The sequence below is a fragment of the Rhinoderma darwinii genome, chromosome 1 (assembly GCF_050947455.1).
Source record: "Rhinoderma darwinii isolate aRhiDar2 chromosome 1, aRhiDar2.hap1, whole genome shotgun sequence".
Classification (NCBI taxonomy): domain Eukaryota; kingdom Metazoa; phylum Chordata; class Amphibia; order Anura; family Rhinodermatidae; genus Rhinoderma; species Rhinoderma darwinii.
The window spans coordinates 626,020,090-626,047,780 of NC_134687.1; the positions used below are offsets into that span (position 1 = coordinate 626,020,090).

The following is a 27,691-nucleotide window of genomic DNA, read 5'->3' on the forward strand; positions in this document are numbered from 1 at the left end:
ATAACACAGGATCCACCTTTCATAATAGACTAACCCTTCCTATTCCATAGAGAGCACTTCTCAGCAGTCATCCCATTATCATCATATGCAGGATTATACTGACAGGTAACACCTATATATAGATAATGCAGGATCCACCATTCATAATAGACCGACCCTTCCTGTTCTGTAGAGATTACTTCCAGCATTCATTTCATTATTATCACAGGCAGGATTACACTGACAGGTAAAACCTCTATATTTATAGATAACACAGGATCCACCATTCATAATAGACTGAACTTTCCTATTCTATAGAGATCACTTCTCGGCAGTCATCTCATTATCATCACAGGCAGGATTACAATGATAGGTAACACCTATATATAGATAACACAGGAACCACCATTCATATTAGGCTGACCCTTCCTGTTCTGTAGAAATCACTTCTCAGCAGTCATCTCATTATTATCACAGGCAGGATTACACTGACAGGTAACACCTATATATAGATAACACAGGAACCAACATTCATAATAGATCAATCCTTCCTGTTCTGTAGAGATCATTTTTCAACATCTTCTCATTATTATCCCAGGCAGGATTACACAGATAGGTAACACTGTATCCACCATTGTCAATATGTGATCGACACAGCTCACCTCCAATCTCTTCCTGCACAATGAACTTTGCACAGGTCACAGAGCATGCCTAGAAAACTCTCTCATTGAAGTCAATGGGTTACTTTATGTTCACAGGTTTCTCTGGCCCATATGGCTACTGCAATGCATATAAAGGCTGTTAACAATAGCTCAGGCAAGATGGCTTTTACCATAATCATGTACAGAAAATAGAATAAAAATAAAAACAGATTTGAAAAAGGATTATATTTTGCTATATGGTTTTAATTAGGAAAAAAAAGTATAGGGGATACATTCCCTTTAAGGGAAAAGGACACTGGACAGAAAACAGGATGGGGAAAGGTATAGCACACTGGACAGAAAACAGGAAGGGGAAAGGTATAGCACACTGGACAGAAAACAGGAAGGGGGAAGCACACTAGACAGGAAACAGGACAGGGAGGGGTAGAGCAAACTTGACATGAAACAGGAAAGGGAAAGCACACTTGACAGGAAACAAGAAGGGGAGAGCACACTGGACAAATAGAAGAAAGGGGGAGAGCATACTGATTAAAAAAGACAAAAGGTAGGGGAGAGCCCACTGTTCAGGAAACATACACTACCGTTCAAAAGTTTGGGGTCACCCAGACAATTTTGTGTTTTCCATGAAAACTCACACTTATATTTATCAAATGAGTTGCAAAATGACTAGAAAATATAGTCAAGACATTGACAAGGTTAGAAATAATGATTTTTATTTGAAATAATAATTTTCTCCTTCAAACTTTGCTTTCGTTAAAGAATGCTCCATTTGCAGCAATTACAGCATTGCAGACCTTTGGCATTCTAGCTGTTAATTTGCTAAGGTAATCGGGAGAAATTTCACCCCATGCTTCCAGAAGGCACTCCCACAAGTTGGATTGGCTTGATCGGCACTTCTTGCGTACCATACGGTTAAGCTGCTCCCACAACAGCTCTATGGGGTTGAGATCTGGTGACTGCGCTGGCCACTCCATTACAGATAGAATACCATCTACCTGCTTCTTCCCTAAATAGTTCTTGCATAATTTGGAGGTGTGCTTTGGGTCATTGTCCTGTTGTAGGATGAAATTGGCTCCAATCAAGTGCTGTCCACAGGGTATGGCATGGCGTTGCAAAATGGAGTGATAGCCTTCCTTATTCAAAATCCCTTTTACCTTGTACAAATCTCCCACTTTACCAGCACCAAAGCAACCCCAGACCATCACATTACCTCCACCATGCTTGACAGATGGCGTCAGACACTCTTCCAGCATCTTTTCAGTTGTTCTGCGTCTCACAAATGTTCTTCTGTGTGATCCAAACACCTCAAACTTTGATTCGTCTGTCCATAACACTTTTTTCCAATCTTCCTCTGTCCAATGTCTGTGTGCTTTTGCCCATATTAATCTTTTCCTTTTATTAGCCAGTCTCAGATATGGCTTTTTCTTTGCCACTCTGCCCTGAAGACCAGCATCCCGCAGTCGCCTCTTCACTGTAGACGTTGACACTGGCGTTTTGCGGGTACTATTTAATGAAGCTGCCAGTTGAGGACCTGTGAGGCGTCTATTTCTCAAACTAGAGACTCTAATGTACTTGTCTTGTTGCTCAGTTGTGCAGCGGGGCCTCCCACTTCTCTTTCTACTTTGGTTAGAGCCTGTGTGTGCTGTCCTCTGAAGGGAGTAGTACACACCGTTGTAGGAAATCTTCAGTTTCTTGGCAATTTCTCGCACGGAATAGCCTTCATTTCTAAGAACAAGAATAGACTGTCGAGCTTCACATGAAAGCTCTCTTTTCTAGCCATTTTGAGAGTTTATTCGAACCCACAAATGTAATGCTCCAGATTCTCAAATAGCTCAAAGGAAGGTCAGTTTTATAGCTCCTCTAAACAGCAAAATTGTTTACAGCGGTGCTAACATAATTGCACAAGGGTTTTCAAGTGTTTTATAATCATCCATTAGCCTTCTAACACAGTTAGCAAACACAATGTACCATTAGAACACTGGAGTGATGGTTGCTGGAAATAGGCCTCTATACACCTATGTAGATATTGCATTAAAAACCAGACGTTTGCAGCTAGAATAGTTATTTAGCACATTAACAATGTATAGAGTGTATTTCTGATTAATTTAATGTTATCTTCATTGAAAAAAAACTGTGCTTTTCTTTCAAAAAGAAGGAAATTTCTAAGTGACCCTAAACTTTTGAACGGTAGTGTATAGGGGAGAGCACACCAGACAGACAACAGGAAGGGGAATGGAGGAGTACACTAAAAAGGATACAGGAAGGGAAGAGCACACTGGACAGGACACTAGAAGTGGAAGGGGAGAGCACACTGGACATAAAACAAGAAGGGGAGTACACACAGAACAGGAAACAGGAAGGGGAAGAGCAAAGCATACTGGACAGGAAAATGAAAGGGGAAGGGGAGAGCGGACTGGACATAAAACAGGAAGGGGAGAGCAAACTGGACAGGATTTAGAAAGGGGAAGGGAAGGGCACACTGGACAGAAAATACGAAGGGAAGGAGGAGAGCACACTGAACAGAAAACGGGAAGGGGAAGGTAAGAGTACACTAGAAATGAAATAGGAATGGTAGAACACACTGGACAGAAAACAGGAAGGGGAATGATAGAGCACACTAAGCTATAAAGTGAAGGGGAGAGCACACTGGACATAAAACAGGAAGGGGAGAGCACCCTGGATAGGAAACATGAAAGGGGAAAGCACACCAGACAGGAAATAAGTGTGCTGAAGTCCTGGAGTCCCTGATGTGTGCTGTACCTAGGAATTTGTGTTTTTGTTGCGGGGAGAGAAACTGTGAAATACAACATGCTCTTATTCGGAGCCATTGCTGGGTCAGTGCGGGAAAAGTTAAGTCAGCCCCTGGGAGGGCACTAGTAACCAGCGCATATTTGGAGGTGGCTACCCTGAGGCCTGTATAAGAAAGTGTTCCGTAAAGTGTGACTAATGGAGGATTGTGGGATTCTACTTCAATTTTCAAATAATAATTTGCTCCAGGATTTCCACCCCCTAAAACTGTCCCTGATAGAGCCCCATTATTATTTTATTTTTCTTTGTATAGGATTCAGCGTTAGGTATAGCATTGCAAGGTCGGCTCAGGTAACTCATGTTTACAATGACCTTGGATGCATCAAAGGGAGTTTATATTTTCATGTGACTTATTCCTGAAACTATATCAAAGCTCGAACAAAAATCACCTTTGTTGCTGCCCCAAGTAAAACCTTCAATTTCTCTTTTATGTTTTGTGCAGGTCTTCTAATTGTGAACATGCGCTGCCTTCTTCATGTTTGATCTGATTTGCTCTGTGGCTTGCGCTCCATTAGCCATTATTGTGCAACAAGCTGAAACAATAGAGACATTTATACTGCAACAATAAATCTTGTCACTTTTGTTTTAATCCTTCGTGAACATAGAACACAAACACAACACAATACAGAAGAAACGCGCCGAGACACCAGGACAGACTTGCCCCGGCATGAAATGTTCCATACAACTCTCCCTTACACTACTGGGTTATTACATGTACCTGTATATGTTCATTAAAACATCTGTCAAGTTGAGATAATAATGACCTATTTACAGTATCTAAGTAGTTTCTTGCCAAAGAGAAGAACTAGGTCACAACTTCCAGCAGTAGCAGCTTAGTAGTGTGGAGATCTCTATATCATTCACAGCGTACAGACTGCTGTACACATGAGTATGCAATCTCCTGACCATCAGCGGCCTTAGGATGGGTAGGGCCTTATGCACCACCTTCTATTAAAGTCCCATGGGGGCATAACTAGAATTTGCTGGGACCCATAGCAATTTTTTTTAATGCACCTTCCCGCTCCTAGCATTTAACAGATCCATGTGAAATTTAGGGTGAGGACACACTTGCTGACTGGGTTGCGGTACTAAAAAACGCAGGTGTTAAAGTACTACTTCCAGCATGGCCTGACAATTTATCATCATCATCATCATCATCATCAGACTACAATGGGAGTTGTAGTATCACAGAACAGCTATCATAACTCTTGTAAAACTACAACTCCCAGCCTAACCTGACTAATGATCAGAGCATGCTGGGACAATGGTACCACACACTATAAGCTACCTCAGTAGAAAATGCAAGATGGGGTCATGGAAGGCATCAAACTTCAGATCAGACGCCAAACCAGACCCATGAATTAACTCCAGACCAGACCAGCACAAAAATTCAGACTCTAGATTTTAAAATAAATTCAGACCCCAGACCAGACCCGACTATTTACTTACAGCTCCTTAAACCCGGGTTCCCCTAATTTCTGTGTGCCGACACACAATGATTCTAAAGCACCGTAGCAATCAGTATGGCTGCTACAGTGGTAGTTGCACTACTGAGCCCTGTAATTATGTACCATTTAGTGCCCAAATAATACAGTCATACATTGCCCAAATACCATTGCTGTAAGGCACTCCAATAACACTGCCAGAAAGTTGCCTAAATAACACAGTCCAATCAATAAACTAGGTAAGGTGGCAGCATCCTGTGTAGCTTGCCTTTCCATAAATTCAGGCTCTGGGTGCCCAGGCTATTAGGGCCAGGGGTGCCCCTTCAGTAATTAAGAGGATGCGCCCTCTGTGACCACAAGCCCATGTCCCGGACATCCTCATCAGTTACGTCACAAAGCAGCCCCTGTTGGGTCAATGTTGTATGACATGGTGGCCATTCATAGCCGCTATCCCATGGGGATCCTTCATGGGACAACCACTTTAACCCTTTGCCACCATACTCCATAATAGTAAGTCACAGTGAGCAGATCGTTCCCGCAAGCCACCGTACTTTTACAACGCAATGATGGAGTGGGCACAGGAGCAAAATGGGGCCAACTCCATATGAACGCCCGTGGTTTTGGAATAGGATGTCCAACAAGCTCATATACAGTAGGTAGTGATAGTTAGGGGACCACATACTTTTGGCTAGAGGGGACAGAGGTTGCAGTTACACGTGGACCATTGTGCATTAGGAGGCCCATAGGACACCTCTGCTGCAGTGTGGATTTTTCGCTGATTTTATTATTATATTTTTTATTATTTTTTTACATTATTATTTGGATTTAAAGGAAAACTCTCTATGTGTGAATGCGTATAGATTTCATGCTATCCTGACACTCAGTGGAGAATACGTTTCCGCTATCTAATATAAAGTAAAGGAGCCGATTAGAAAACATATCGAGAAGTTGACATAATGATGCAGCTATCACATTCACACTCACTTTAGTTAGATGGATTTATCCACTTAGTGTCAAAACAAAGGAGGATTTATGTCTTTCCCTCAATGAGACACCATGTGGAACGGATTTGATGTATGACCATAATCTGGGGGAAGCTGGATCCGATCCTTGTAGCTGTGTCTGAGGTGTTGTGACAGGCAGAGACACGTTCTGCTTTTTCTAATGCGACACATAATATTTCATTCAGATTTTACATTTTATAGTAAAATCCCTCTATTCCCCTATTCAATTGTCCAGAATTCTGATAATCCGCCACTTGTGTCCAGTAAGGAACTGCAGGCTATTGCGCCTAATGTATCCCTATAAGGTGGCATGTGGGTAAAGAGGGGTAACTTGAAGATCCTGGACCCCGATGCAAAGTCCGTAACAGGGCCACCCACCTACCATGTGCCATTTATAATACAGGTGTCTTCAAACACTCGGGCCTGTGTGCAACTGCTACCTCTGCACCCCCTATAGCTACGCACCTCATGTGACCACACTATTATGATCGATAATTCCTCATAGGGTTTTATTGCATGTGATATTATGTGATTATTACTTTATGCTTTATATTGCACTGCGATTTATGTAAAGATTTTTTCTGCTTTGGTACTTGCAGCCTTTTTTTATTTTCCCCTGCAGTTCCCTACAGAGCTGGTGGTCAGTGGTTGACACCCACTTTCCCCTTTCCCCTTCATTCTTAGGATTGGTGGTGGTCCTTGTGGTTGACACCCACTGATTAGAAAGAGATGGCATGTCCTAATGCTGCGACTCCTCGGTTTTTCCCTGCACCACGGCGCTGGATAAAGAATGAAGGGGCTGCAGCCACTTTACTTTGCTCATTAGCGATCAAATTTAGATGGCCTATACTAATATTTGGCCATCAATATTAAAGGGGTGTTTCCATCTCAGACATTTATGGCATATCTCTGGAACGGGGCCCCCTGACCCCGGTTGTACCTTGTTCCGATGTTGATGCTCTCTCACCACTGACTCGGGAGCATTCCCCTTATGGGAGTTACGAAAACAGAGTAGCTCAGCAAGCTCGACTGTTTCCGGACCCCCGGACACCTCGTAACTCAGTGACTGATGCACAGCAACAGCAGGACAAGGTAAGACGTGGGTCAATGGTCCCATTCTAGAGATAAGTGTCAGAGGTGGGACCAACATCTATTGGACATTTATGGCATATCCTGTGGATATGCCATAAATGTCTGTGATGGGAATACCTTTTTAAAGTCCCAGTAACCCCATTTAACAACTTCACAACAAAGTCTAACTGAAGAATCTCTACTGCATTTAATGGTCATGCCTAGTTGGGACTGTTCTTATAGAACAGGACTAAAAGTATTTTATAATAAAATTCAATAACAATTTTGTGGCTGACATGGGAAATTCAAGATATTATGCTACCCTATTAGAGAGTTCTAAGTTAAAGGAGGAGTCCCCTCATCTCTTAGTCATAGTCATGGCTACAAAGAGTGTCTCTCTCTGGAGGACCCGGCACATCCATGCATTACACAGACAGCCCATTGATTTGAACAAGAACTGTGTAATACTTCATTTGTCCCATGGTGGCACTGCAGCTGAATAGAACACTTGTTTCTTGGTTCCTCCACAGATTACAGCTGATCGCTTGAGGTCCCTTTAGCGGGACACCCTGTTATTACCTTATTGTCGGAGAACCTTTTAACAAAATGGGATTGTCCAGAGTGTAGAACTCCTTTAAGCTTATATACACTGGGGGGAATACATGTGGCTGCAAATCTACGCCTGCTATGTAGGTGTAGATTTGGGCCATAAACTGACGCCAGATCCTTGGAAATTATGACATTGCTAGTGGAGTTCCCTGGTTAGATATATTTTAATAACTCGATGTCTCAATGTTGCTAGAAATAAATAGCCTGCAGTAGAAGTCTTGATATCATCCCAGCTCCATCTCCTCCCCATGACGCTGATAGCTTCCTCCAAACTTCTGAGGTGTTTGCCTTAAAATGAAATAATTATTTTTGATCTCTTGTACATTTCTAGCTTATCACCGTTTTTCTTTTGAAAACATCCATCTGTTGTTATTGCAGAGGTTCCCACTCCCACACTAGCGTGTAATCTCAGGCCCGGGAGACTTTTTTTTTTATGGTGTTTTCTTTAAGAGTCTATTAACTTGTGTTAAGTACTGCCAGATCTCACAGGCATCACATAAAAGGGATATCGTTTAACAGGTTGTTCCTAAAAACCCTAATGTAACAGCAAGGCCTTATGTATATGCTGGAATACAGTTCCATAAACCCACCTGGTTGTATGGATCTATAATATGGCACCTATAGACTTCTATGCGGCCTACCTCAGAAAAATAATTGTGGTATGCTCCATCGGATGTTATATTGTGGCGGTATTCTGTAATACAGAGCCGTGTATATCACTATATGACAGAATACTTGGTACAAAGCCGCAGGGAGTCTATGTGCCGATCTATCTATTTATCATCTATCTCATATATCTGTCTGTCTGTCTGTCTGTCTGTCTGTCTATCTATCTCTCTATCTATCTACATCATATCTATCTATCTATCTATCTATCTATCTATCTATCTATCTATCTATCTATCTATCTATCTATCTATCTATCTATCTATCTATCTATCTATCTATCTATCTATCTATCTATCTATCTATCTATCTATCTATCTATCTACCCGTCCGTCCGTCCATCCATCCATCCATCCATCCATCCATCCATCCATCCATCCATCCATCCATCTATCTATCTATCTATCTATCTATCTATCTATCTATCTATCTATCTATCTATCTATCTATCTATCTATCTATCTATCTATCTATCTATCTATCTCTCTCACACTGGCGTAGCTATAGGGGTCGCAGCGGTCGCAATTGCGACCGGGCCCCGAAGCCAGGGGGCCCACGGCCCCCCGCACCACATCAATAAAAAGTTACTATAGTAACTCGGGTCGCGGGCCCCTGTTACTATAGTAACATACTTTACTTACCTTCCTGGTTCCGGATCGCAGCGGAGGTCCTGACTTCAAGCGCTGTGCGCAGCGCATGACGTCACCACGCTATGCGCCGCGCACAGCATCGAGATGACAGAACTCCCGCCGCGGCCGAAGAGGAAGGTAAGATAGCCCTGACTGGCGGGGTCCGACTCCCGGGACCCGCCAATCAGCTGTTTTGAAGGGGCCGCAGCACTCGTACGAGAGCTGCTCCCCTTCATTCCGGTCACACTGTGAATCCGTGTCGGCGATTCACAGTGTGAGCGAGTAGTGAAATGAAGGGGAAGCAGCTCTCGTACGAGTGCTGCGGCCCCTTCAAAACAGCTGATTTGCGGGTTCCGAGAGACACATCAGCTATTGATGGCCTATCCTGAGGATAGGCCATCAATGTTTAGGGACTGCACAACCCCTAAGCCTACGATGTAGCAGGCTTAGGGGGCCCATGAGACAGGATCACAGATTGTGTGATCCTGTCTGCTGGGCCCTGTATCTAAGCCAATCACATGGTAGGCTTAGATACATGGCCCATGCGTGATCCTGTCTGCTGGGCCCTGTATCTAAGCCAATCACATGATAGGCTTAGATACATGACCCATGCGTGATCCTGTCTGCTGGGCCCTGTATCTAAGCCAATCACATGGTAGGCTTAGATACATGGCCCATGCGTGATCCTGTCTGATGGGCCCTGTATCTAAGCCAATCACATGGTAGGCTTAGATACATGGCCCATGCGTGATCCTGTCTGCTGGGCCCTGTATCTAAGCCAATCACATAGTAGGCTTAGATACATGGCCCATGCGTGATCCTGTCTGCTGGGCCCTGTATATAAGCCAATCACATGGTAGGCTTAGATACAGGGCCCATGTGTGATCCTGTCTGATGGGCCCTGTATATAAGCCTACCACACTAGGTTTAGATACAGGGCCCCAGCACACAGTAATCTTATACTGTATAAGATTACTGTCTGCTGGACCCTGTATCTAAGCCTACGTTGTGGTAGGCTTAGATACAGAGTCCCACAGACAGTATCACACATGGGCCCTGTATCTAAGCCTAACACATGTTACTAATCATTTTTTGTGTGTTTTCTTACAGGTTCGGTCGTTGGACTACGTCGGATTCCAGGACTACTTCGATGACGGCTTTTTTTTTATTATCAATAAAATGGTTAATGAGGGCTGTGTCGGGTTTTTTTTATTTCAATAAAATATTTTTTCTATGTCTTTGTGTTTTTTTTTCAACTATATTACTACCGCCTTAGTAATGGCCGCCGGCTGATTGACAGCATCCATTATTAAGGCGGGGCTTAGTGTTAGCCGCTGCAGAGGCTAACACTAACCCCCATTATTACCCCGGTACACACCGCCACCAGGGGTGCTGGGAAGAGCCGGGTACGATCCAGTACCTGACCATCTGTAGTGATGGTCGGACACTGGGGTGGCCGCAGGCTGGTATTATCAGGAGGGGAAAGGCCAAAAACAGTGGCCCTTCCCACCCTGGTGATGCTAGGCTGCTGCTGCTTTATTGTATCTGGCTGGTTATGAAAAATGGGGGGGACCCCACGTCATTTAAAAGAAATAAAAATAAAAATAATGTGGGGTCCCCCCCATTTTTCATAACCAGCCAGATACAATAAAGCAGCAGCAGCCTAGCATCACCAGGGTGGGAAGGGCCACTGTTTTTGGCCTTTCCCCTCCTGATAATACCAGCCTGCGGCCACCCCAGTGTCCGACCATCACTACAGATGGTCGGGTACTGGTTCGTACCCGGCTCTTCCCAGTACCCCTGGGGGCGGTGGGTACCGGGGTAATAATGGGGGTTAGTGTTAGCCTCTGCACCTGCTAACATTAAGCACCGCCTTAGTAATGGAGGTTGTCAATCAGCCAGCGGCCATTACTAAGGCGGTGATAATAACGTTTAAAAAGGTACAAGCACATAGAAAAAATATTTTATTGAAATAAAAAAACACAACCCTCATTAACCATTTTATTGAGAATAAAAAAAAACGCCGTCATTGAAGTCCTCGAATCCGAAGTCCAACAACCGAACCTGTAAAAAAACACAAACACACAAAAATAATCAGTAACACATAAAGAAGCAAAATTATTATTCTTACCTATCCTGGGTCCAGCGCTGGAGACGCAATGTCAGCGGGCTGGGCCCTGTATCTAATCCAATCATGTGTGATACTGTCTGCTGAGCTGTGTATCTAATCCTATCATGTGTGATACTGTCTGCTGAGCTGTGTATCTAATCCAATCATGTGTGATACTGTCTGCTGAGCTGTGTATCTAATCCAATCATGTGTGATACTGTCTGCTGGGCCACTGTATCTAATTGTATCTTGTGTGATACTGTCTGCTGGGCCCTATATCTAATCCGATCATGTGTGATACTGTCTGCTGAGCCACTGTATCTAATCCTATCATGTGTGATACTGCCTTCTGAGCCACTGTATCTAATCCTATCATGTGTGGTACTGTCTGCTGAGCCACTGTATCTAATCCTATCATGTGTGGTACTGTCTGCTGAGCCACTGTATCTAATCCTATCATGTGTGATACTGTCTGCTGATCCGCTGTATCTAATCCTATCATGTGTGATACTGTCTGCTGGGCCACTGTATCTAAGCCTATCATGTGTGATACTGTCTGCTGAGCCACTGTATCTAATCCTATCCATAGTGTATAGGGTCGTAGTGCTATAGATATGCTATGCTGTCTCATATACACACTTTTTTTTGGGGCGGACACATATGTATTGGGGCTATTTCCCCTGACATTTTAAGCCCTGAGGGTCTGTTCACACGGCAGCGTCTGTTACGGCTGAAATTACGGTGCTGTTTACAGGAGAAAACAGCACCGTAATTTCAGCCGTAATGGCATGTGCAGGCGTCTTTCGCTGCGTCAATTACGGACGTAATTGGAGCTGTTTTTCTATGGAGTCCATGGAAAACGGCTCCATTTACGTCTGAAGAAGTGACAGGCACTTCTTTGACGTGGGCATCTTTTTTACGCGCCGCCTTTTGACAGCGGCGCGTAAAAAAAAATGACCGTCGGCACAGAACATCGTAAGACCCATTCAAATGAATGGGCAGATGTTTGCCAACGCTTTTGATCCGCATTTTCGGACGTAATTCAATGCTAAAACGCCCGAATTACGTCCAGAAGTAGGGTGTGTGATCCCAGCCTTAGTGACGCCCCGGCTGCTAGTGCTGCATTGTTGGGTCACTTAGGAGACCCAGCGATGCAGCTGAAAGCTGCGGACCGTCGGCCATGAGAAGTTTGCGGGGGGGGGGGGGGGCCCAGTAAGATTTTTCGCATCGGGGCCCATCAGCCTTTAGCTACGCCCCTGCTCTCTCATATCTATCTACCTCATCTCTCCTCAGTAGGTGTTGCCTCGTGCATCACTGTGAGACTGTCCAATCAGAGTGGATAGCTTCAGAAGACCTGCAGTAGATCACACAAAATCAGCAGGTCTTCTGCAGCACTGTTAGGCTGTCTGCTCTGACTGGACAGTCTCACAGTGATGGATGAGGCAACTCCTACTGAAGAGAGATATGGTCTCCATACCTCCCAACTGTCCCAGATATAGCGGGCCAGTCCCGCATTCCTGGGCAGTGTCACGCTGTCTCAGGCGGCCAGGTGTATGTCCCGCTGTCAACTGTATGTCCATATATGGACAGTGACGTCAGTAGCTACTCCTTGAGTGCAATTCCCGTTGCCGATGATCTGGCCGGGCTGTCCGCCCATATATAGTCATTGACGTCAGGGGCTCCTCGTGGAGCGGAATCCCCTGCCAGAGTCGGCAACAAGTGACATCAGGGCTTCCCTCTAGGAGCAGAATCCCCCACCCAAGCTCCGGCTGGGGATTCTGCTCCTATAGGGAGTCTCTACAGGGGGGTGGCTCTATCTTCAAGGGGGGTGTGTCACTATCAACATAGACACTGTGGCACTATATAGGGGCACTATCTACATGGGCACTGTGGCACTATCTACAAGGGCAATTGTGACACTGGGACAGCTTTGGGGGAATTATACTGTATAAGGGCAGCTATGGGGCATTATACTGTATAGGGGCAGCTATGGGGCATTATGCTGTATGGGGCATTAAGCTGTGTGGGGGCAGCTATGGAGCACTATACAGTATGGTGCATCCGTGTGGGCATTATACTGTTTGGGGGCATTATACTATATGGGGCAGTGATGGGGGCATTATTCTGCATGGGGGCAGCTATGGGGCATTATGCTGTATAGGGGAATTTGTTTGGGCATTATACTGCATGAGGGCATCTGTGTGGGGATTATACTGTATGAGGGGCACCTGTGTTAGCATTATATTGTATGGGGGCATCTGTGTTGGCTTTATACTGTATGGATGCATCTCTGGGGGCATTATAATGTATGGTGGCAGCTATTTGGCATTATACTGTGTGGGAGGCACTATCGGAGCATGATACTGTGTGGGCTAAACCGTGTGTGTATGGGGGGTGATTGGGTGGGATTAGAGGCATGGATTAAAAGAAATTTGCCGCTACATGCACAGCATTAGTTGTCCCTCTTAGTGATACTTGAAAGTTGGGAGGTATGCGGTACCTTTACTCAAAAGTAGTATATTAGGTGTAAAACGAAGCGTTACACGTGGGGCAATAACATTTTTTTTTTTTAGCACTGGAGTCAGGAGGAGGTGGGGAATAAGGGGAGGTTCTCTTTAAGCCCTGTAAATTGTGAGGTGAGGCCTCCATGGATCGGACTTGTTTTTCCAGCACATCCCACAGATGATCAATCGGATTGAGATCTGGGGAATTTGGAGACAAGTCATCACCTTGAACACTTTGTACCGCTGTCATAAAGGGGGTACTTGTCTGCAGCAATGTTTAAGTAGATGGTATCTGACACATCCACATGAATGTCAGGATACACGGTTTGCCAGCAGAACATTGCCCAGAGCATCACACTGCCTCCACCGGCTTGTCTTCTTCCCATAATGCCTCCTGGCGCTGTGCCACAATGCACCCAGCTGTCCACATGAAGAAAATGTGATTTATCAGACCAGGCCACCTTTGTCCATTGCTCCATGATTAGTTCTGACGTGCCCATTACAGGCGCTTTCAATGGTGGACAGGGGTCAGCATGGGCACTCTGGCCAGTTTGCTATACTGCCCTATATACAGCATGCTGCAATGCTCTGCATCAGGGACTGGCTGGTAAATTTTAGCCTTGGAGGCAAGTACACAGCACTGGCCAATGAGTAGCGGCCCATTCTTAACCTGTTTACTACCGTCTGCCATATAAAGGTGGCAGAGGTAACTGGTGGCAGAGATCGCACACGCATGTGCAATCTCTGATACAGTTCTGAAATAACTATTAAAAGTGCTTAATAAAGGAGTTGTATAGCAATTGTATAGCAATTGTAAAATGTAGTCACTAATATACTTTCCTATTCAAAACTGCACAGATGTCCAGATTTCCCTGTCCTGCCATGCAGAGGCGTACCTAGGTTCTCCTGCACCCGGGGCAAAGATTCAGTTTGGCGCCCCCCCCCCCCCAACTTATTTCCCGACATCTCCTTCCCCCTCGCCATGTTTTCTTTCCCTACCAATCAATGAGATGTAATTGTTTTTCACAATTTTTTTAATGTAACTCGAGTATAAAAGCATTTCTACATTTTACAAGCGATATAGTTATATAATGTAATTAACATAAAAATAAATTAAAAGAAAATAAATTAAAGAGGCCACACACAGCCCCCTGTAGATAGCGCCACACACAGCCCGCTGCCCCTTTGTAAATAGCGCCACATTTCCCCCCTCTTGTAAATAGTGCCACATTCCCCCCTTTTAAATAGCGCCACACTCCCCCCCCCTTGTAAATAGCGCCACACTCCCACCCCTTGTACTTAGCGCCACACTGTGAACAGAGCGGTGAGCGGTAGCCTACCGCTACCACTCTCCACTCTGCCTGGTGTGACTTACCGGAGGAGCCGAGGAGGTCATGCGGCGCAGGCAGCGGCGGAGTTCCTTCTGACTAGGGTTGGTGACAGCCAGGGCCGGCCTTAGCTTGGATGGCGCCCTGTGCGAGACTCTCTATTGCCGCCCCCTACACAAACCAAAAATTAACCACATATATAGACACGCTGGAACATATATACTGTACATACATAAAGATAGATATTTAGACATACAGGCAAATATACATACACACATTCTGGAATATATACATACAGGTAAATATATAGACGTACAGACACATATACGCACACACCGGCAGATAAATACACAGACAAGGCACAAATATACAAGCACAAAGACACATTCACAAACAGACCCATATATACCCACACAGGCACATATGTACACAGCACAGATAATGTAGTAGATGTTACCTGCAGTCCTATGTAACACCACAGATAACACAGAGATAACTCTCTGAGTACAGATAATGTAGTAGTGTTACCTGCAGTCCCATGTAACGCCACAGATAACACAGTGATAACTCCCTGAGTACAGATAATGTAGTAGTGTTACCTGCAGTCCTATGTAACACCACAGATAACATAGTGATAACTCTCTGAGTACAGATAATGTAGTAGATGTTACCTGCAGTCCTATGTAACATCACAGATAACACAGTGATAACTCTCTGAGTACAGATAATGTAGTAGTGTTACCTGCAGTCCTATGTAATATCACAGATAAAACAGTGATAACTCTCTGAGTACAGATAATGTAGTAGATGTTGCCTGCAGTCCTATGTAACACCACAAATAACACAGTGATAACTCTCTGAGTACAGATAATGTAGTAGTGTTACCTGCAGTCCCATGTAACACCACAGATAACACAGTGATAATTCCCTGAGTACAGATAATGTAGTAGTGTTACCTGCAGTCCTATGTAACACCACAGATAACATAGTGATAACTCTCTGAGTACAGATAATGTAGTAGATGTTACCTGCAGTCCTATGTAACATCACAGATAACACAGTGATAACTCTCTGAGTACAGATAATGTAGTAGTGTTACCTGCAGTCCTATGTAACATCACAGATAACACAGTGATAACTCACAGTACAGATAATGTAGTAGATATAAGAGACACACACATGCAGAGACACACACACACACACACACACACACACACACACACACACACACACACTGTAACATATACACATACTAAGACAGAGACACACACTGTATACACACTACACACATATACACACAGACACTCACCATGTCTCCTTGCTGACAGGTCAGGACGGGCTGTGGGCGGAGCTTCCTCTTCTGCTCGTCGTCTGTGTGTAACAGGAGAGCAGAGTGGAGGCAGATGCTGGGAGGCTGCAGCACGGGAGTGGACCTGTCCCCTGACCTGAGTCATCTGACCTCATGTCACTGACGTGAGGTCAGGTGACAGGTCAGGTGACTGCACTGGTCCACTCCCTGGCCGTCACAGAACCCAGTCAGAACGCCGCTGTGTAAACATACGGGGCGCCTATCAGCAGCGATGAGCTGCTCTTCGGCGCCCCCCCCTTCCCTTGCGCCCGGGGCACATGCCCCGCCTGCCCCCCCAAGCTACGCCCCTGCTGTCATGGTCCTGGAAGTAGAGCTACTCCCCTTAGGAGTGACGTGTCGACACAGCCTCAGGATGCAGGTAGCTCCTCTCTCTCTGTGTTTCCGTGATGTGATGGACGTGGCTTACTTAATAAACTCAACCAGGCAGCCAGCCCTTCTTTGTGACTACTGGAAACAGTAGCCCACTGTCTAGTCTGCAAGCGTCCCTCTTCCTCCTGCTCTCCTTATTACCTGTTATCTCCTTTCCCACCTTGACTGTCAGCAAGGAGCTATCCTCTTTCAGTATGAGCCATCTTTATTACAGAGGGCTACTCTCTTCAGCCTTGACAGAAAAAGAGGCTGGCTTATCTAACAAACTGAGCCAGGTAGCCACTCCATCACGTCACCAACACACAGAGAAGGGGAAGGCGCTACTGTGTTGGCACGTCACAGATAAGGGGAGAAGCTCCACTTACCTTTTTATGTTTGTCAATTTATTTTAATCTTTATGTTATTACAATAAACTTTTTATATTTTGTGTGTATTTTGGTTGTTCAGTGCTCCGTTTCTTTGTTTAGCATACATACATTTTGGTGACGGCTTCTCACCTCTTGGAATTGGCGCACAGTGAATAGAAGTGCATTTTGCAGCCCATTGCAAATACTGTTGTAGTAGCAGAAGGGAAAAGGTGTGGGGCAGGTCACGCAGGGTAATGTGGACGGGATCTATTCTGTAATTGAAGGGGTTTTCTGTATTTATTTATTTTTTTAAAGCTTGTATTAACAGAAAATGAAAACATCGGAAAAGTTGTCAGATTCATCCACTAACGTTACTGATTTTTGGCTGTACCACCACTGATGGTTTCTTGGGTCCCCAATGCTTCTTTTTTTCATAATTTGGTGTCATAGTGTATCGTCCATAACATTGTCTGTCACACTACCACAGCGTGATCTGACATTGTTACGGACGACAGACATGATCCCAGATTATAAATAAAGGAGCATCAGGAAGCCCAGGAAACCATCAGTGGTGGAACAGCCAAGAATCAGTAACGTAAGTCTATGGTATGTATTTCATGCACATACAAGATTAATCAAAAAAGAAACACAGAAACCCCTTCAATTGATGCATTTCTTCAGATTATAAGAATATTAAACCTGTTCTAACAAATTGAGTGTTGGTGATAGGGCTGCCATTACAAAATTTTGGGCCCATACTGTTCAATGATCAGGGCCCTCCCAAAATCTCAGAAAATAGGATCTCATAAAATAAGGGGGGGTCTTGAGGGTTGATCATCTACCCCTCCTCCCCTGTAGAGAGCGCCACACACAGTGCCCCCTGTATATAATGTCATACCCGTCTGCAGATAGTAACACACAAAGTCCCCCAGTAGATAGTGCCACACACAGCCCCTTGTAGATAGTGCCACACGAAGCCCCCTGTAGATAGTGTCACACACAGCCCCCTGTAGATTGTGCCACATACAGCCCCCTGTAGATCGTGACACACACTGCCCCCTGTAGATAGTGCCACACACACTGCCCCCTGTAGATATTGCCACACACAACCTATAGATCGTGCCCCACACAGCCCCCCCTTGTAAATGGTGCCACACACAGCTCCCCTTTTAGATGGTGCTACACCGACCCCCCTTGTAGATGTTCCCACACAGACCCCCCTTTTGGATGGTCTCACAGACCCCTCTTGTAGATGGCGTTTTGAAGCCCCCCCTTGTAGATGGTGCCATAAAGCTCCCCTTTGTATCTGGTGCCACAAACAGCCCCCCCCCCTTGTAGATAGGGCCACACAAAGCCTCTTGTAGATAGTGCCACACAGCATCCCTTGTAGATAGTGTCACACAGCCCACCCTTGTAGATAGTGCCATACAGCCCGACAAACAAATTTTAAAAAATTGCACTTACCTAGCCCCGTTCCCACGACGGACGGAGCTGCTCTGGCATGAGCCACCATCGTAATCACGCAGCCTGCGCAGGGATTCTGTCCCAGCGTTTTATAGGCTGCAGTCCTAACGTGGCCTGTAGCCGAGTGAATGACGGAGCAGGGAGCTAAGGACGCAGATACAATTGAATTTGTTAGTCGCTAGCACTGGGGGTTCCCCAATGCTGGCTCTGGTTGCTTTGGTGATGTGGTTATTATTACGGGGTTGTATCTATTGCACATCCTAATTTATGATTGGTCATCCATGACTATTAAAAAATATTTTTTTTTACTGTTATCTGGCCATTTCTCACACCCCATTGTCTGAGTTTTCCTTGGTCAGAGGGGGATCAAGGGGTGTTCATATGTTAAAGGGAGTTACGACTCGACTTATTCAGGTCAAGTCCACACCGATCATTTTGTCACCATAGAACCCGGGATTATTACTCCAAATGATTATCTTTGTTCGTAGCCATATTACAATGTGTTTACTCCCCAAATAGATCCCTGAACATTGTAATCCTATTATACAGCGAGTAAACCTATAAAAGACGCACATGTCTCAGTGTTTAGATCTGTCAATGCCTGAGAGTTTTATTCCGGGCCGCTCCGGTGATGAGAGAGTTTGAGCCCCTCTGTCTAATTAATGCGGAAAGACAGATGAACAGGAAATAGAGACCCTTCGTTTGACATACACAATCAGCTTGTATAAGCCAACCGGAGAGTCTGCGTCCACTTCAGGCTCACGCTCTATAGAGAAGTAAATCCTGCCATATGTAAACTGTCCTTTTAACCTTTTGTTCACGCCGATCTTACTTTCCTTTAATAAAATCTCCTTTTGTGTTTGACTGGGAACGATGTCCATTACAGGAGTATTTCTGTTACATTTGATTAATCAACTTTACTGGTATCCCTAAGCGTAACGGGCTTGTCTAGTTTCTAAAACCAATTTCCATACACCCTATTAGGCAATTCGGAGTTAATAGATGGGGGTCACCTGTGGAGAGTTGTTACACAAATCATCTCTGGAGGACCTGTCCTGTCCTGTATTACACAGACAACACATTGATACGAATGGACACTGTGTAATGCTTTATTTGCCCTGTGGTGGCGCTGTAGGAAAATTGAACACTTCCTGACAGGTTTCCCCAAGGATTACAGCTGATCGCTGAAGTGTCGAACCCCCTTAAAAGGGTATTCCATCCCTTTTAAGCAAATAAATGTTATTCTTTGAACAATTAGAAGTGATACAACTTGCCAATATATTTTCTATATCAATTGCTCCGTTTTCAAGACCTCTGCTTGCTGTCATTCCATAGGAAACGTCATTGTTTTTTACGCCCAGACGATAAAAAGTCTGTTCTGGTCATGTGACGGACACACAGAACTGTGATAACTGTACTGCAATGAGCCATGCAATGGCAGCAAGCAGAGCTCTTGAAAACCATGAAAATCGAATACAGAAAGTATATTGGAAAATTGTATAACTGTTCATAATACGAAGAATGCATATACTATGCTTTACCTATAATGTACTGGTTCTGAGGTAAATCATGTTTTATAGCCTCAGCTGCTTTAACAATTCCGCAGAGTCCACAATTGAATTCTGCCAATATCCCCTGCTTGTTCAGTATCTGTACTCTAATTTCTCTGGTGATTTGTATTGCGGACATTCATTATTTATACCAGGTACTACTGCAGAAAGCAATGCTTTATATGAGCACAGCTTTGTTGTTATACTCTTCATACATATAAGATGGCTGTCAACCAAAATCTCCTCCAACTCCCCCATATACATCAAGGCAGGCTGCCCCCAAACCCATTAGGTGGGTATATCAAGTGATAATGATACTACTCCATATATCCTCTAATATTAATGGGATTTTCCAGACTTTTTGTGCAATTTCTCATAATTTTCTATATATATATATATATATATATATATATATATATGCTTGCTGTCAGTGAATTGAAACATTCTTATTCCCATCCATCTTCTGATCATGCCCAATTGACACAGGTAGACTGCTCTTTATGGGGATATGTTCACTCACACATACATTTATGTGTTGCCAAAATTTCTGCAACTAAGCAATCTGTTCCATACATCTGCAGCAGGTGCCTATTATTTTTATGAACCCCATTCAGATATATGGGAGGGATTATTTTGTTTTCAGCATTGAAACAAGACATCCTCAGAACTTTTTATTACACATGAATACATTTTGTTTACATAAAACCAGAACACTCCTTTATAGCTATTATTCACGTTCGTGTGAATGGGCCCTTAGCATTTTGCAAAATGTGCTGTCCGTGATTCACGTAACAGTTGCTAAAGAAATTATGAGAAAAAAAACCCCACCTCCTTCAGTTTGTTTTGCTGACGTAAAAAACGTGTGAGATACGGATGACATACGCGTGTAAAAAACGCAGACGCGCACCGTACACGGATGCCACACGGAACTGCAATGCGCGCAAAACGGAGTGTGCGCCATGTGTCCTGTGTGTGAGTGACGAGTGTGCGCCATGTGTCCTGTGTGTGAGCGACGAGTGTGCGCCATGTGGCCTGTGTGTGAGTGATGAGTGTGCGCCATGTGTCCTGTGTGTGAGTGACGAGTGTGCGCCATGTGTCCTGTGTGTGAGGGACGAGTGTGCGCCATGTGTCCTGTGTTTGAGGGACGAATGTGCGCCATGTATCCTGTGTGTGAGGAAAGAGTGTGCGCCATGTGTCCCGTGTGTGAGGGACGAGTGTGCGCCAGGTGTCCTGTGTTTGAGGGACGAGTGTGCGCCATGTGTCCTGTGTGTGAGGGACGAGTGTGCGCCATGTATCCTGTGTGTGAGGGATGAGTGTGCGCCATGTGTCCCGTGTGTGAGGTTCGAGTGTGCGCCATGTGTCCTGTGTGTGAGGGACAAGTGTGCGCCATGTGTCCTGTGTGTGAGTGACGAGTGTGCGCCATATGTCCTGTGTGTGAGCGACGAGTGTGCGCCATGTGGCCTGTGTGTGAGTGATGAGCGTGCGCCATGTGTCCTGTGTGAGTGACGAGTGTGCGCCATGTGTCCTGTGTGTGATTGACGAGTGTGCGCCATGTGTCCTGTGTGTGAGGGACAAGTGTGCGCCATGTGTCATGTGTGTGAGTGACGAGTGTGCGCCATATGTCCTGTGTATGAGTGAAGAGTGTGCGCCATGTGTCCTGTGTTTGAGGGACGAATGTGCGCCATGTATCCTGTGTGTGAGGAAAGAGTGTGCGCCATGTGTCCCGTGTGTGAGGGACGAGTGTGTGCCATGTGTCCTGTGTGTAAGTGACGAGTGTGCGCCATGTGTCCTGTGTGTGAGTAACGAGTGTGCGCCATGTGTCCTGTGTTTGAGGGACAAGTGTGCGCTATGTGTCCTGTGTGTGAGTGACGAGTGTGCACCATGTGTCCTGTGTGTGAGGGACGAGTGTGCGCCATGTGTCCTGTGTGTGAGTGATGAGTGTGCGCCATGTGTCCTGTGTGTGAGTGACGAATGTGTGCCATGTGTCCTGTGTGTAAGTGACGAGTGTGCGCCATGTGTCCTGTGTGTGGGTGACGAGTGTGCGCCATGTGTCCTGTGTGTGATTGACGAGTGTGCGCCATGTGTCCTGTGTGTGAGGGACAAGTGTGCGCCATGTGTCATGTGTGTGAGTGACGAGTGTGCGCCATATGTCCTGTGTATGAGTGAAGAGTGTGCGCCATGTGTCCTGTGTGTGAGTGATGAGTGTGCGCCATGTGTCCTGTGTGTCAGTGATGAGTGTGCGCCATGTGTCCTGTGTGTGAGTGACAAGTGTGCGCTATGTGTCCTGTGTGTGAGTGACGAGTGTGTGCCATGTGTCCTGTGTGTAAGTGACGAGTGTGCGCCATGTGTCCTGTGTGTGAGTAACGAGTGTGCGTCATGTGTCCTGTGTTTGAGGGACAAGTGTGCGCTATGTGTCCTGTGTGTGAGTGATGAGTGTGCGCCATGTGTCCTGTGTGTGAGGGACGAGTGTGCGCCATGTGTCCTGTGTGTGAGTGATGAGTGTGCGCCATGTGTCCTGTGTGTGAGTGACGAATGTGTGCCATGTGTCCTGTGTGTAAGTGACGAGTGTGCGCCATTTGTCCTGTGTGTGAGTGACGAGTGTGCGCCATGTGTCCTGTGTTTGAGGGACGAGTGTGCGCCATGTATCCTGTGTGTGAGTGACGAGTGTACGCCATGTGTCCTGTGTGTGAGTGACGAGTGTGCGCCATGTGTCCTGTGTGTGAGGCACGAGTGTGCGCCATGTGTCCTGTGTTTGAGGGACGAGTGTGCGCCATGTATCCTGTGTGTGAGGGACAAGTGTGCGCCATGTGTCCTGTGTGTGAGTGACGAGTGTGCGCCATGTGTCCTGTGTGTGAGGGACGAGTGTGCGCCATGTGTCCTGTGTGTCAGTGATGAGTGTGCGCCATGTGTCCTGTGTGTGAGTGACGAGTGTGCGCCATGGTTCCTGTGTGTGAGCGACGAGTGTGCGCCATGTGGCCTGTCTGTGAGAGATGAGTGTGCTCCATGTGTCCTGTGTGTGAGGGAGGAGTGTGCGCCATGTGTCCTGTGTGTGAGGGACGAGTGTGCGCCATGTGTCCTGTGTTTGAGGGACGAGTGTGCGCCATGTGTCCTGTGTGTGAGTGATGCATGTAGGTTTGTCTCCAATGCATAAGTGGGGAATTTACAGCATGTGTCAATTTTGTTAGTAGCGTATGTGTGGCACATGTCCTATGTGTGAATGGCGTGTGTGCAACATGTGACCAGTGTGTAAGTGGTGCGTGTGAGGCTTGTGTCTTATGTGTTAGTGAGGCGTGTGAGGCTTGTGTCCAGCGTGTAAGTGGGGCTTTTGCAGCATGTGCCCTATGTGTTAGTGGTGAGTGTGCAGTATGTCTCCAGCGTGTAAATGGTGCATGTGTGGCATGTATCCAGCAATGTCTGTGGCGCTTGTCTGCCAAGTGTCCTAAGTATGAGTGACATGTGTGCTATATGATTGTGGGACGCGTGGAGCGTGTGTCTAGCGTGTGAGTAGAGCATGTGCACCACATGTCCTATGTGAGTGGCGCATTAGAAACATGTGTCCTATGTGTGACTCGTCATGTGTTCAGCATGTGAACACGGCATGTGGCACATAAGTCCTGTGTGTGAGTGGAGCATGTGTGGAGCATGTCAGTGGCAAGTTTGCATCTTTTTAATGATATATGTGAAAAATATATTATTGCTGCGGTTTTGTTGGCATTGAAAGAAGGAGGGCACACACACTACATTCCCAGAGGCGCTCTGCTTTCTATCCTGTAATCTATGTAGAAAACTGCTAGTTAGGGCTTATTCAGACAAATGTATAATACGTCCGTGCTACGTGCGTGATTTTCACGCGCGTCGCACGGACCTATGTTAGTGAATGGGGCCGTTCAGACTGTCAGTGAATTTCACGCAGCGTATATGCGCTGCGTGAAACTCATGACATGTCTTATATTTGGCCATGTTTTGCGCTGCACGCACCCATTGAAGTCAATGGGTGAGTGCAAATCGCGCTCGGCACACGGAAGCACTTCCGAGTGCCGCACGAGATTCGCGCAACAGTAGTAAAATGAATGAATGAAAACAGAAAAGCACCACGTGCTTTTCTGTTTACAAACATAAAAACAGAGTGTCATAATAATGGCGGCTGCGCGAAAATCACGCTGCCCCGCATCATATGCTGATGACACACAGAGCTTTTGTGGACCTTTTGCGCTCGTGTGAATCCGGCCTAAGTGTTACATTTCCCTGCAGCGCCACCACAGGGGAAATGAAGCATTACACAGTGCCCATTCATATCAATGTGTTGACTGTGTAATACAGGACAGGTCCTCCAGAGAGAAAGACGTTCTTTATAACCGTTCTCCACTCTGACCAAGATATGAGGATCCTGAACAGAGGACCCCCTCTAGTAACTCATAAATCACTAAAAGGGTGTATGACAATGGGTTTTCTAAACTAAACAATCCCTTTAAACATTATTACGAGAATGAACCAATGTAATGCTATTTCTCGCAGGTATCACTATGTTTTTCCATATCCTAATCTCTGATGATATGATTTCGGCTCTTTGCCCTTTATTTTTTAATTACTAACAACCACCGCGCGGCATTTTCCTTTGGCTGCAGTACAAAGAATAATTGTTCACGAGAAGAGACTATAAGCTTCAGGTTGAAACATGAGCGGCTACGGCCCCAGCGTTCACCTCACACACCCACTAAGGTAAGCTATGAAAATAGAAATCCTGTATATGTAATATAAGGACGAAGCCAGTGGTGGATACGATAAGACTGTTATCGCGCAGTTACATCAAGCTTTCCCTGGCAAAGCGTGTTATGATGATTCAACAAAAACATTCAGACCATAATGAACGGACGCGAGATAAAATTGGGATGTTATCTCCATGTTGATGTGTGGAGGATAAGGGCTGTAAGAATAAATTGTAGTATCTTGTTGCAAAGAGGAAGGCCCGGCACTGGAACGTGGGTCGGACAAAGCCAACTATTCGGCTCCGATTTTTCCCTTCATCTGTATGTAGACCATACTTGCACACATTTGAAAAGGGACATCCGGGAGATTTGGTAAAGCATCGAATGAAGTGGCGCACAAAATTTTCCCTGAATTCTCTGCCCATTTGACTACGGCATTTGAATCACAAATAGTCTATATGACCCTCTATACTAAAACAGAACCCTTATTAAAGAGCCCATAGTCCCCCTAAATAAATACAGACTGTAGCCTCTTGCCCCTAAAAATATACAGACCCAAGATTAGACCCCTAAAAACAGACCCTCTAAATAAATATAGACCTCATAGACTATCTAAATGCAGACTCCAGAACTCCCTAAAAACAGAGCAAGGACCACTAAATAAATACAAATTCCAGACCAGACCCCCTTAATAAAAACACCAGAGCCCCTAAATAAATACGGACCCCCTAAATAAATATGGACTCCAGAACAGACCCCCTAAATGGAGACCCCAAATTCCCTAAATAATGGCAATAGACCAGACCAGCAGATTTACGCCTCTCCCGTTCCGGAGGTCCTCTCAGGATTGCAGGAACGGGGAGAGTTTATTTTAGAGGACGAGGGACACCCTGGAGTTTGCTCTTCAGGGAGGTCTCCCCTTTTTAAGGGAGTCTGCCGCACATTCTGGGAGAGTTGGCAAGTATAATGTAGGCTACTAACATAAGTATTACATTACAATACACTAGTATCACAATGTATTATACAAGTGATCGCAGGTTATTTAGTCCCCTAGTGGAACTAAAAAATAAAAAAAGTAAATTAAAGTAAAAAAGCAAGAAAACAAAAGTATAATATATATATATATGGTATCGCTATAATCATAATGACACAAAAAAAAGTTAACTACATGTGGAATGACTTTTTTTTCTATTACCCCCCAACCCCCGAAAGAAAAAGTTAACTGCTCAAAAAATTATGTGCCCAAGACATCTCCTTTTGATTTAAATGAGCATAAACCCTTCCCCCTTTGTGATCTATTCCGCAATACATTTCTACAAAAATTGGATTATTGGCAGGTATGAGGTGGAGTTCATACTGAGTTTTTTGGCACGTTTTTTGATGCGGAAACCGGGTCGGAAAACACACAAAAAGACGCACGAAAACACCTCCCATTGTTATCAATGGGATGTCGAAGGCGTTTTTTTCCCTAGAGCAGTAAAAACCGCTCTCATGGAAAAAAGAAGCAACGTGCCCTACCTTCGGGCGTTTACGTCTCTGACCTCCCAATGGGAGGCAGAGAAAGAGTTTTTCACTGCGTTTTTTGCCCACTGTGCTCAATGGCCACGGCCGATAAACGCAGCGAAAAAAATGGCAAACTCCATGCAGGCAGATCAAAATCTGCCTCAAAATTCTGTCTTGAATTTTGAGGCAGAATTTTCTATATTCTATAATTAAAGAGGCTGTAGAGAATTAGAAAAAAAAATTCTGCTTTTTAATCCGGTGCATGGGTTGTGTTGAAGTTCTGCTCCATTGAAGTGAGCGGTGCTAAACTGCAATACCACATACAACCTGTGGACAGGTGTGGTGCTGTTTCTGCAAGAAAGCATCCATGTTTTTCTAATCCTATACAACACCTTTAATTATATCTCCTCCAAAATTGACCACAGCTCCCATAGGGATTTTCAACAGAATTTTTAACCGTTCTGTTCCCATGGAAAAAAATAGATAATTTGCACAGAATGCGCCTCTCATTAGCCTATTAGCAATAAGTCCGCAACTTGGTGAGTGAAATTTCTACAGGAAGCAGCTTGCCCAGTGAGGGTGGGGTGGGGTTTTCTTTTGTTTCTATAAACATGTTGGAAAATATTCACCAGTGCCAAAATCCTACATTAACCCTGTCAGTTTAAGAGCGCGGGTCAATGAGAGGCCATTCGCAGCTTCCACTACACTTGTAGATTAGGTTCTGGCTATGTTCCTCTTTTGTCTGTGAAGGTTTGGATAATGTCTTTATTAGAAGCAGAGCAGCCGCAATCGTCCTCTATGAACACTTCACTAGCCAATTTTTCATTAAGGGTTAAAGAAAGGAGCCGACGCGCCTCTTCTGACCCCACAAAGTCATTTCGAGACTCCATGAAAGTTTTTCTACAGGCATTCCCCATACTATTGTCCCATAAATCCTGTCTGATCCGACCTTCAAATATTTATAGAAAGTCAAATATGTCTAGAGAGAACCCCAAGCAAACAGATCGGACCTGGATATACTCTCCTTTCCCGGCGCTGTGAATGCTTTGTAAGCTCTTCTTGGTTATTAGTATAAATTGGCCACTTTGCATCTCCCAGTAGAGCGACGGTTTTGTAGGTTGCCAAACATAGCCTTGTTCAGAAATGCATTAGGAACGTTTGGGTGTCACTGATAAGGTGTGCGGTAGGTTACGTTTAACATGACATTAACTCAGAAAACACTGGCCGCATTCTTTGCGGTTACGGAAGGACACAAAGCCCTTATTCTGCTGCGTACAATAGAAGCACTTAGCTATAACAGGTTGCAAATGTGTAACTTGGCTTATCGAAACAAGATATTTGTTGGGGGGGGGGGGGGGGTATGTGTAGGAAGGAAGCACAGTCCATTACTGTAACCAGGACCAGGAATAGGCGAAGGTAGGTGACTGCTTAGGATGCCATGTCGCCAAAGGTCAAGGTGGGGCGCAATTTTATTGAATTTTTTTTTATTGCGGTGTTGTACCTCATAAACTTCTATGCATTGAGCACTTCTATTAGTCCATCAGTGAGGGAGGTGCTCATTGGTACAG

The 27,691-nt window shown here is 45.1% G+C and overlaps 1 long non-coding RNA gene across 1 annotated transcript in view; it reads right to left on the reverse strand.

The window, feature by feature from the left end:
- Positions 1-699: 699 nt before the first annotated feature.
- The window catches only part of LOC142747917 (uncharacterized), a 79,285-nt gene continuing 52,293 nt past the window's right edge, over positions 700-27,691 (reverse strand). Inside the window, exons 2-3 of the long non-coding RNA XR_012882092.1 lie at positions 3,839-3,982; positions 700-759 (exon numbers count right to left, since the gene is read on the reverse strand). This is a non-coding gene — a long non-coding RNA (uncharacterized LOC142747917). The remainder of the gene's footprint in view (positions 760-3,838; positions 3,983-27,691) is intronic.